The sequence below is a fragment of the Octodon degus genome, unplaced genomic scaffold, assembly GCF_000260255.1.
Source record: "Octodon degus isolate 3935 unplaced genomic scaffold, OctDeg1.0 scaffold00008, whole genome shotgun sequence".
Taxonomy (NCBI): domain Eukaryota; kingdom Metazoa; phylum Chordata; class Mammalia; order Rodentia; family Octodontidae; genus Octodon; species Octodon degus.
The window spans coordinates 17,298,799-17,310,781 of NW_004524584.1; positions in this window are offsets into that span (position 1 = coordinate 17,298,799).

The following is an 11,983-nucleotide window of genomic DNA, read 5'->3' on the forward strand; positions in this document are numbered from 1 at the left end:
TCTTCATTGTAGTTATTCATAGTATAAGATGCAGACATGATATCTTGTCTAACCACTATTCTTACAAATCTTTCTCTTCATTGAACTTAGAGAAAGTAGCTATATATCTATCCTATCTTGTCTATACAGATATATAGATAGATAGATATAGATATAGATATAGATATAGATATAGATATAGATATAGATATAGATATATATACATAAAATGGTCCTTACTCAGCTATAAAAAATGATAAACTCAAAGCCTTCATATATAAGTGTATGGAAGTTGAAGATGCACAGTGGTTTAAAGAAATGACAAGTTTATTTCTCCTTCCCTAGATGGGCCACATCTGGTATTGGTCTCCATGGGTGAGAGGTTCTGGCCCTTCTAGCTCTTTACTCCCCCTACATCCTCTCATCTTCAAAGGGTGACCCAAAAAGTGGCTGTTTCTAAGTCAGTGATCTAATTCAGTGTTCTAATTCAGAGATCCACACACCATCCAAGCAGCAGCAAGGAAGGAGTAGGCCTTACTCTTTCTCTTTAAGGCCGTATCCTTGAAGTCCTAAGAGCCATTTTGCTCCAGTATAGAAGGATATAAAAGAAGATCAAGTAAATGGAGAGACATGCAATGTTCATCAGTAGAAGATTTAACATTGTAAGGCTGTTAACTTTCTCTCAGTTAATCAGTTAAACTGCCATTATAATAAAATAAAAATAAATTTCTATCCAAACTCATCAGGTGTTTTTGAACCTGGCAAGCAGGCAAAACAATTATATCAAAGAATAAGCGTCCACAATTAGTTAAGTCTGTTTTGACAAAAAGAAGAGATAGGCTGGCCAAATAGCTCAGCAGATTAAAGCTCCTGCAAGCAAGTGCAGGGAACAGGCTGTGCCGGCCCCACCCCTAGAGTACACTGAGACAGCAATTGATACTGGGTGTGTTGGTGCACACTGTAATCCCAGCTCTTGGGAGGCTGAAAACAGGAGAATCACTGAGTCTGATCTAGTAGTGAGACACTGAACTCTTTGTAGACCCTTCCCTAAAATACAGAATAAATAAATAAATAATAAAAATAAAGAAAATAAGAGACAATGAGAAGAAGAAGCTAGGATGACCTTTGAATCTTGTGTCTAGCTTCTGGGACCCACCACCATCACCACCATGCCCAATAGAAGCAAGGTGAAGCGTGAACCACAGAGAAGATCTCAAGGTTGTCTGCTAGGGGTTGGGGAGATGGCTCAGTAAGATAATCGCTTGACTGGCAAACTCAAGGATCTGAGTTCAATCCCCAGTTCCGAAAAAAAAATTTACTTCAAGGTTGTCTGCTAAACCAGCTCCTCCAAAGCTAGTGCCCAAGCCTAAAAAGGCCCCTGCAAAGAAGGGAGAGAAGGTGCCCAAAGGGAGAAAGGGGAAAGCTGATGCCAGCAGGGGTGGAAAAAACCCTGTAGAACATGGAGCTGCCAAAACAGAGCAGACACAAAAAGCTGAAGGTGCTGGAGATGCCAAGTGAAGTGTGTGTGCATTTGTGATAACTGTGTACTTCTGGTGACTGTACAGTTTGAAATACTATTTTTTACGAAGTTTTATAAAAATACAGAATTTTTTTTTACTTTATTTTAAGCTATGTTGTTAGCACTTCATTGTTGTTTGGGGGGAAGGAGCGTATGTCAGTAGTACAATGTCTCCAAAGCTGGATCGATGTGGAGAAGGCACCTTTCCCTGATGGTTTTGGGACTTCTTCTTGGTTCCCAGGAGGAGGGATTCCCTGATGTTGACACATGTGGCCACCTTGGCATAAATGCATTGTGGTAGGAGACAGCTCCCAGTTCATCTTATGTCCTCCTTTCCTCTGCCACCAGCATAGGCTTAACTCCCTTAAGCCCAGAGACCTATTGGGATCTGGTTCCCAAAAGTGATGTTACCTGTGTGTCAGGCAATCTGGACTTGCCAGGAACGTTAAGATGGTGTCCCACAAGAGCAATTGATTTCTTTTTCTAGATTGTGGATCTTCAGATTGATAATTCTGCCATTCTCATTTCCTGAAAGTCAGGGTCGGCTTGTGAAAAATCATTAAACAACATGCTAAATGTGAAATGTCAACCATCACCCTAAACTTTCCCTGCTTCAGAGCCTCAAATGAAGACTTCGTTGGATTTTGTAGCGGCTTTCTGATTTTTAGAAGTCTATCCAAGAAGGGAGTTTGAAAGTTGTTGTATACTGTTAACGATTGTGTGCCCAGGTCCTGCCTGAAATACCATGATTGTTTATGAAAAGTACCTTTAATAAAGCTGGATACAGTTTGGCTTAGAAAAAAAAAGAAGAGAGAATGAATAGGACTGTGCTCAGTGACATTTAAATACACTAAAAAATATAATAAACTAGAGACTGTATTGTTAACTGAAATAAATCAGACTCATATGTGCAGACATCATATTGTCTCGCTGATGTGATACCCTGAAAGTAAATAAAATCTAAAAAGTCCAATAGATAGTGTGAAAGGGAAAGAATTCGTTCAATGAGAAGGAAAAACTTGAACAAAATGAGGAAAGAAAGAAGGGAAAAAGATATATTTGTGTATATATATATATATGCAAGATAATTTGGATAATTGTATTGTCAATCTCTGCTGTTCTATTGAAAGGAGCAATTAGTGCTTAAATTTTTATTTTTTTCTTTTAAATTTCTTATAACTTTCTTTTTGATATTGTTTTGTTCTGTTTTTCAAACCAATTTTCAGGTTTATATCTGGTAGCCTAAACAACTAATTTGAAGATAACATCATTCAATACAGCAACCATTGTTGAATTCCTATTATTTCATTTAGTGAAATTTTGCATTGCTTCTAATGCTTTTTTAAAACAAAACTATTTTGTATTCTTTAAAAATAAAATAATAATAATATAGTATGCAATAGAGCCCTCAACAACTAACAATCTAAGGTGGACAATAAGCATTTATTTATGGATTTATTGAGTTCACCCTTTTATTCCTTCATGTGTACAGCCAAGTAGCAACCTCCCCCCAACCTGACATGAGGGATTCATTTCCTGCATACATTCAATCAGAGAGCTCCAGACTCAGGGAATTCAGGCATAGCTGAAGTTGGAAATGAAGTACCACACTGAAAATGGGGAGTGGTAAACAGCAGAAAAGCAGCCTCTCTGAGATTCAAAGTCCAGACGTTAGGCTATAACAACTCAAGGAAGAAAAGAAAGTGGGAGGTGGATCCCTGGGACCCAGGAAGAATATGAAGGGAGAATGGAGCCTGCCGGGAAAGTGAAGAGACAGACCCCCACAGAAAAAGGAGGTGGTAAGCTGTACTTTCTCCCTAACTCCTGGAATCTCAGTATATGAGAGGAAGCTCAGATCTACAGAGACACAGTGAGTGTGGTGACTCCATCCAAAGGCCTCCATGGAAGAACACACCAGTGGAATGGAGCAGGGGATGCTGTGAAATACAGCAGCTGGTAAGTGACTCCACTCCAAGAATTCCCTGGAGAAAGTGCTGGGCCAGAGGACGTTTTGGAAAGGGACTGAACTAGCATGAGCCTTGGAATAGCCATGACTTAATTTCATCTCACACTTCCTTGTGACTGAGTGAACCACAACCAACAGAGACGTATAGGGTCAGAGAGCTGAGGTCAGGCCAGCAAGAGAGACCCAGAGTGTTGTAGGCTGAACAACTGTCTCCAATCCCACAACCAGAGGTAAGGCTCAATTAATTTCTGTGAAGTTCAAAGCACCAAAATTGGCACCCTTCCCTATTCCTAATGCATGCCTGCTGATATTATCCATCATCCCAGCCTTATTGTACTGCAGGCTTACTGGGATCATCCAACATGGATATGGGCTCTGTCTGACTCACCGGCCTACCACTGACAGTGAAGACATGCTCTGAATTGGACACGACTATAAAACTGTACACTCCAGATGACTGCAAGCTTGAAATCACAGAGAAATCTGTGTTTTTCATTTTTCTTCATTATTTGTTTTTGTTTTTTCATGAGTGTGAACATTGTTTTCAGGGGTTTTTGTTTTGCTGAGTTCTTGTTCTGTTTTGTTCTGTTTTTTTCTCCTTTCTTTCCCTTCTGCTAGTCTCCCAAAGCTTGGGAAATCTTCCTTTCAACTTCAGCCTTGCTTCCAATCTCTTTCTTTTCTTTTCTTCCTCTATTTTTTTCTTCATGTCCCTTTTAAATTTTCTCCCCTCAAGGTAAATCACTCTACAGAAAAGGTATTTACTGAATATAGTTTTCTAATTTGTTTTAGATTTTCTTATATGACTATAAATCTACCAATGGTTAAAGATGGTAAATTAACAGTTACCACAATTTGTCATTTTCTAGACTGTGTTTGATGCTATTGTTATTATTGATTGTACTACTTTAGCCAAGCTGGCATAGTTGTTGTGATCAATTGGTTTGGTGGTTTGTTTTTTTTTGTTTGTTTGTTTGTTTGTTTGTTTGTTTTTTGGTCTGTAATGGGGACCACACTCGGGATCTTGCACTTGCTAGGCAGGCACTCATGCTGCTGAGCTATATGCCCAGCCACAGTTGGTCTCTTTTGTATACCGACACAGAATTTCTCTGGAGGTCATAAGCAATACCATAGGCCAGTACCAAAGACCTGGGTGCTAGGCCTAATAGGCAGCAACTTCTCATTCCTAATAAATTGAAGAGGCAAGATCTTGAGACAGATTCAAAATCTAAAAGCCAGCTATACCTAGCTGACATCACTGAAAAGTAAACATTTCCAAAGGAAGTCTTGATACAATAATAAGCCATTTACATATACAAACACAGAGCAAAATGAAAAAAACAGAAAATGTGAAGACAAAGGAGCAAGATGCAACCCCTGACCTCCAGCTTGCACAAAACAAATCCAAGCAGCATTGAGGTGAAAGAAATCAAAAGCCACCCTGCTTAACTTTCTGAAATGGTAGCAGCGAACGTAACAAAGCAGATGAGTCTCTAGGAAAAAAAAATAACAAATCAGGAATAATTTCACAAATAACTAAAGAGATGACCATAATCAAAGAAACAATTAGTGAGTCTAGAGTACAAATAGATATTTTTAAAAAGAGAAGAATTTGCAAAAGTGATGGAAATCATTAATGCCCATCGTAAGGCATAACTGGATTCCATGAAACACATTCAAACTGATATCCAGGAGATAAAAATTACTATTGAATGTATATTCAGTATAATCCCTCAATATGATGACAGAATATTATGTCTAGAAGGCTGGTTTGTGGTTAGCAATCCTCAAATGAAAGACTCCTTAAAGATAGCAAGGGATCATGAAAAATTAATTGAACAGCTGGTAAAGGGCACAAAGAATAACATCAAAATCAATGAAAAAAATCAGAGGATACAACAAATGATATATATTTAAAACCCCACTCACAGAAGCAATGGCAGAAAAATTCCCAAACATACACAAAGAATTTATACAGCTTTAAATAAGGCATATGGAATTCCATTTAACCATGATCAGAAAAAAACTATAGTAAGGCATATAATAATAAAGATTCCAGAAATTTAACACAAGAACAGCATATTAGGGGCTGGAGAGATGGCTCAGTGGTCTAAAGCACCTACTTGGAACAAGCTTGGCAAGGCACCAGGGACCGCGGTTCAATCCCCCAGCACCACATGTCAGCCAGCCCGCCCCCTGGTGGGCTGAGCTGACCACACACACACACACACACACACACACACACACACACACACAAATAAATAAATACATGAATTAAAAAAAAAAAGCAAGGCAAGAGGCATCATAATCCCTGATTTGAAATTATACTACAAAGCTACTGAAAAAAAAAAAAAAATCATGACACTGTCAAAAAAACAAAAGCAAAAACAACAGCAACAATAAAACCAGATCTGAGGATCAGGTTAAAAGGTGCAGGAACAGTGACAAACACACTCATACCCCTTATTTTTAATGAAGGGGTCAAATATATTCACTGGAAGAAAAACAGCCTCTTTAGTAAATAGTGCTAGAAAACTTGGCTTTTCATAGGCCAAAGACTAAAACTAGATTATTTCTATCGCTGTTCATTAAGCTTAAGTCAAAATGAATCAGAGATCCAGATATTAAAAGAGAAACACTAAGCTTCCTAGAAGACAAGTAGTTAGAAATCTTAAAAACATAAGTGTAGGCAGTGAGTTCATAAACAAAACCCAAACTGTAAAGGAAAGACTTCAAAGAAGCAGCATCTGGGATCTCATCCTATTAAAAAGTTTCTGCACATCAAAAGAAACTACCAATAGAGTGGAAAAAATTTTGGCCAACTGTTCCTTAGACAAAGGACTTCTATCTAGAATATATTAAAAAAATTGAAAAAAAAGAGCCCCCCTAATTTGAATACCCAATCTGAAAATGGGCATCTGCAACAAATATGCTCTTCTCAGATGAAGAAATGCAAATGGAAAATAAATACATGAAAATATATTCAACATCATTGGTCATTAGAGAAATGCAAATAAAAAATATGGAGACTCCATCTCACGCCAGGAAGAGTGGCTATCTTCAAGAAATGAACAGTAATAAATGTTGGGAGGGCTGTGGGGGAAAAGGAATCCTTCTCCACTGTTGGTGGGAGTGTTTACTGGTACAACCACTGTGGAAATCAGTGTGGGAATTCCACAAAAACTGAAATTAGTGGTCCCATTTGACCCAACTATTCCCCTTCTGGGTATTTCCCCAGAATTAAAAACATCATACCACAGTGATATGTGTATATCCATGTGTATAGCAGCACAATTTATAATACCTAAATCTTGAAAATAAGCCAAATGTCCATCAACTGAAGAATGGATAAAAAATGCTGTGGTGTTTTTATACAATGGAGTACTATGAAGAACAATAAATTCAAGGCTTTTATAGGTAAATGAATACAACTTAAGACTATACTCAGAAGTGATATATATCAGACTCACGTACGTAAACACCATATTGTCTTCCTAGTATAGAAAACTGGAGAGTAAATAAGATAGAAAATATACGATAGATATTGTGAAAGGGGAAGAAACTGCTGAAAAGGGAAGAACAACTGGGATAGGGAAAAGGAGAAAAGAAGGAAGGAAAATGAACAAGATATAGACATAGATAGCTAAGATGACTATTCCAAGGTCACTGAGATAATACTACTAATTTCCATTAAGAAGAGTGGTTTGTGCTTGAATTGTTTGATTAATTTTTCATTCCTATATTTTTAATCTGAAAACTACTTTGAAGATAACAATACTCAATAAATTTATCATTGTTATTCTCATTATTATGTTTTGAAATTCTATGCCATTATTTTTCTTTTTCTTTTCTGGTACTGGGCATTGCACTCAGGACCTTGCGCTTGCCAGGCAGGCACTTATGCCACTGGGCTATCTCCCTGGCCCAATACCATTATTTTTATTACTTTTTCTCTTTATTTTATTTTATTTTTTTGCTCCTTGAATGCCTTCAGGGCACTTTTGGCCTGCTGGAGTGTTGTGAGGATCGAACTCCAGCAACCTGAAGCTGACAGCTTTGTGGAAGCAGCCACTTAAAGGACTGAGCTAGGGCCAGGCCCCCTACTTTTTCTCTTTAAAATAATTTTTTAAAAAGAAACAAATCCAACAATATGCTGTATACCAGAAATACATTTAACTACAAAGGAAATTCATAGCCTGAAAGTCAAAGGTTAGAAAACAACACGCCATGTGACAGAACCCAAGAACAAAACAGAGGTAGCTATTCTACTTGTAGACAAAGGTAGATTTCAAGTCAAAACTGCTCAGAAGAGGCAAAGAAGATCACTGCCTAGTTATTAAGGGAACAATCCAAGAGAAAGTGGTAACAACCATAAATATGTGCCCATCAAATACCACCACACCTAGCTATATAAAACAAACATTAATAAACATGATAAATCAGATAAGTACTAATACAATTGTAATGCAGGACATTGGTACCCCATTGTCACAAATTAATAAATCAACTAGACCAAAAAAAAGAGAGAGAAAGATAAAGACATAAGGGCTGGGGAGCTAGCTCAGTGGTCTAAGTGTCTGCTTGGCAAGCACAAGGACCTGGGTTTGACCCCTAGTACACATACTATGCCAGCCCTGTAAACCAGGCATAATGGCACATGCCTATAATCCCAGCACTGAGTCACTAGCAGTCCAAGCTGCTTAGTGAAACCCTGTACCACATAAAGAAATAAAAGATTTAAAAAGAAAAATCAGAAATGAATCAAATCTTTGAACAAACGGACTTAGTAGACATCTACAGGCTGATCCATCCAACAACAGAATACACATCCTTCTCACCTGCACTCAGGATGGTCCCCAAAATGGACTATATATTAACTCATAGAAAATGCTTAAGTAAATGCAAGGAATTGAAATTATCTGATGCATATTATCAGATCATACTGCAATGACACTGTAAATCAATGACAAAATAACTCTACACAAACACATGGAAATTAAATAACACCCTCCTGTGCAACCAAAGGGTCACAAATGAAATTAGAGAAGAAATTAAACAATATCTATAATCAAAAGAAAATTCCAACTTGTTTCCTGTGAAAGCCTGAGAGAATGTTTTCTCTCCAGGTGACTTGCCTTAGGCACACTCTACATCATCGATCACTTTCCTCTGTTGCCCCATAATTTCATTCATCAGAAAATTTGAGACACAACTGAGATACAGGATGTTACAGTACAGGTTCCGCTATGTCCAGAGTCCTCACTGACATTGAAAGGCTATGGCCAAAATGTTAGCTGTCCTTGCAGCCCTTCTTTTTCTCTAATTTTTGTTCTCCAAACTGAAGTTGTTAACCCTCCAGAAGAGAAGCTTATTAATACTGTACAACATAAGCAGTTGAGCTTAAACTCACTATATGTCTAAATATGAAACATCTTAGACATTTCCATCAAGTATTGATATCCTAAACTTTAACTCACTGCAGAGTATGAAGAAAAAAATTAAAAATAGGAATAAACAATTACATATTTTTACACAGAAATTTAGAAATCTAACCATATACAGCATTATAGCAGGACAATCAATGGCTGTGAGTCATCCACATGGTTGACCTGACAATGGATCTACAAACTGCAATAGGGTCTCAGGGTAAATCCTGAGGAGATTTGACTGACTTTGTCAGATAGAAAAATTACATTTCATGTTATATAGGTCCTGCTTTATCTTGGTCTTAACCATCGAGCAGAAAATTATAAAAATGAGGTATAAATAGTAAAGCCATATTAATATGCTGAGTTGTAGAAGGCTCAAGTCAACATCTGACATTGCCAGTCCTACCGATAACCCACTACTATTATGGGCCACTGGACTATATTGGAATATTTTGCTGAATTCATGCACTTAAAATATTTAAATGACAAGGGAATATCCATCTCTGACAAAACTAAACAAATAAAGGGGATACAAATGAAAGACCATTTTGTATCTGTATATTCAAAATAGTTATCATAGATATAGAGCTACTTTCTCTTAATTCAATGAATAGAATGATTTGTACTAATAATGTTTGTGGACAGGGTATCATGTCTGTATCTTATACTATGAATAACTACTAAGAAGACAACAATATGCAATGTATTAATTATTGAAACTGTCCTACTAATCAGTTTTAAACTGTCTCATTGCTATTTGTTTCTCAATAAAATTATTAAAAAGAAAGAAAATTCCAGCGTGACATACTGGAATTTATGGGACACAAGGGAAGCAGTTCTACAAGGGAAATTTATAATGGTGAACACACACACTAGTAATATAGAGTGGAGGGACGGCCAAATAGCTTGGTGGATTAAAGCACCTGCTTAGGCAGATGCAGGTGCTGAGAGTTTGATCCCCGGGCTTGCTGTGCCGGCCCTGCCCCGGGGGCAAGCTGAGAAGATGACTGAGACTGGGCGTGGTGACGTCCGCCTGTAATCCCAGCACTTGGGAGTCTGTAAACAGGAGGATCACTATGAGTCTGATCTACACAGTGAGACCCAGTAGACCCTGTAGACCTGTCCTAAATATGAGAAGAAGAAAGAAAGAAAGAAAGAAAGAAAGAAAGAAAGAAAGAAAGAAAGAAAGAAAGAAAGAAAGAAAGAGAAAGAAAGAAAGAGAAAGAAAGAAAGAAAAATAGAGTGGGCTCAAATAAATAACCTAATGTTGAATTTCAATCTTATAGAAAAAGAAGAGCAAGTTAACCCCAAATGCATATAAAGGAGGAAATTATAAAGACAAGAGGAAAAATTAATGCTCTTGAGACTAAGAAAATAATACAAAGAATCAATGAATTGAAGAGCTGGTTCTCTGAAAGATTAAATGAAATAGACAAACCCTTAGCCAACCTTACCCAAAAAAGGAAAGAAAAGACTCAGATTCATGCAATTTGAAATGAAAAAGGTGAAGTCACAATGGATCCTGCAGAAATCCAGAAGATTATCAATACCTACTTTGAGAACCTCTACTCTAACAAGATGGAAAGCACAGAAGAAATGGGAAGATTCCTGGATACATATGAATTACTAAAGCTGATAAAGAAAACAGAAATTCTTAATAACCCAATATCTGTCAATTAAATTGAAGAAGTAATTTTAAAATTACCAACAAAAAAAAAAATCCCAATTCCTGAAGTATTCATTGCTGAATTCTACAAGAAATTTGGAGAAGACAAAACCACTACTTCTCAAACTCTTTTTTTTTTTTTTTTCAGAACCAGGGATTGAACTCAGGCCCTTGCACTTGACAGGGAAGCACTTATTCCACTGAGCCATCTCCCTGGCCCTCAAACTCTTTAATGAAATTGAAAAGGAAGTAATACTCCCAGATTCATTTGTAGAAGCAAGAATTACCCTGATGCCAAAACCAGAGAAAGATCCACCAAAAGAGCAAACTATAGTCCGATCTCCCTAATGAACATTTTCATAAATATCCTCAATAAGATACTGGCAAACAGAATGCAGAAAATCATCAAGGTTATATACGTTGATCAAGTAGGATTCATCCCAGTGATGCAGGGTGATTCAACATATGCAAATCAATAAATGTAATATATCATATTTACAAAGCCAAGGACAAAACCATAGGATAGTCTCAATAGATGCAGAATAGCACTTGACTAAGTCCAATAACCATCCTTCAAAAAATTGGAATAGATGGCCTTTGTCTCAACTTGATAAAGGCTAACAATGAGAAACCAACAGCCATTGTCACACCAAATGGACAAAAATTGAAAGCTTTCACTCTAAAATCAGGAACAAGGGAAGGATGTCAAACATTACCATTCCTGTTTAATATATTTCTGGACACATTAGCCAGAGAAATTAAATGAGATAAATAAAAGGAATAAGGGTATGAAAGAAAGAAGTTAAATTGTCAGTATTGGCAGATGACATGACACTACACAGAAGACCCCAAAAACTCCACCAAGACTTCTACATTTAATAACAAAATTCTTCCCTGTTTTTACTTCTCATTGAACAAATTCTTTCCCTTTTACAGTATCTATTGTGCCTTTCAGATGTTATTTGCTCTTTCAGATTCTTACACTAGTGAAATAACACATATACAGGATAATCTGGATAATTGTACTCCCAATCTCTGCTGGTCTTTTGAAAGGAACCGTTAATGCCTAAAACATTTTTTCTTTTTAATTTCTTATAACTTTTGTTGTTGTTGTTTTGTTTTTAGCCAATTTTGCACATTTATGTCTGGTAACCTAAACAACTAATTTAAAGATAACATCATGCAATACAGCAACCACTGTGGAATTTCTATTACTTTGTTTAGTGAAATTTTCTATCATTTTTAATACCTTTCTTTTACTATTTTGTATTCTTTTAAAAAATTGCAAGATTCAGTAGAGTAGCTGTATACAAAATCAACACTCCAAAATCAATAGCCTTCCTGTACATGAATAACAAACTCATTGAGAGAGGGAAACATCTTTCACAATTGCATTGAAAACAAAAGAAATACCTAGGAATCAATCT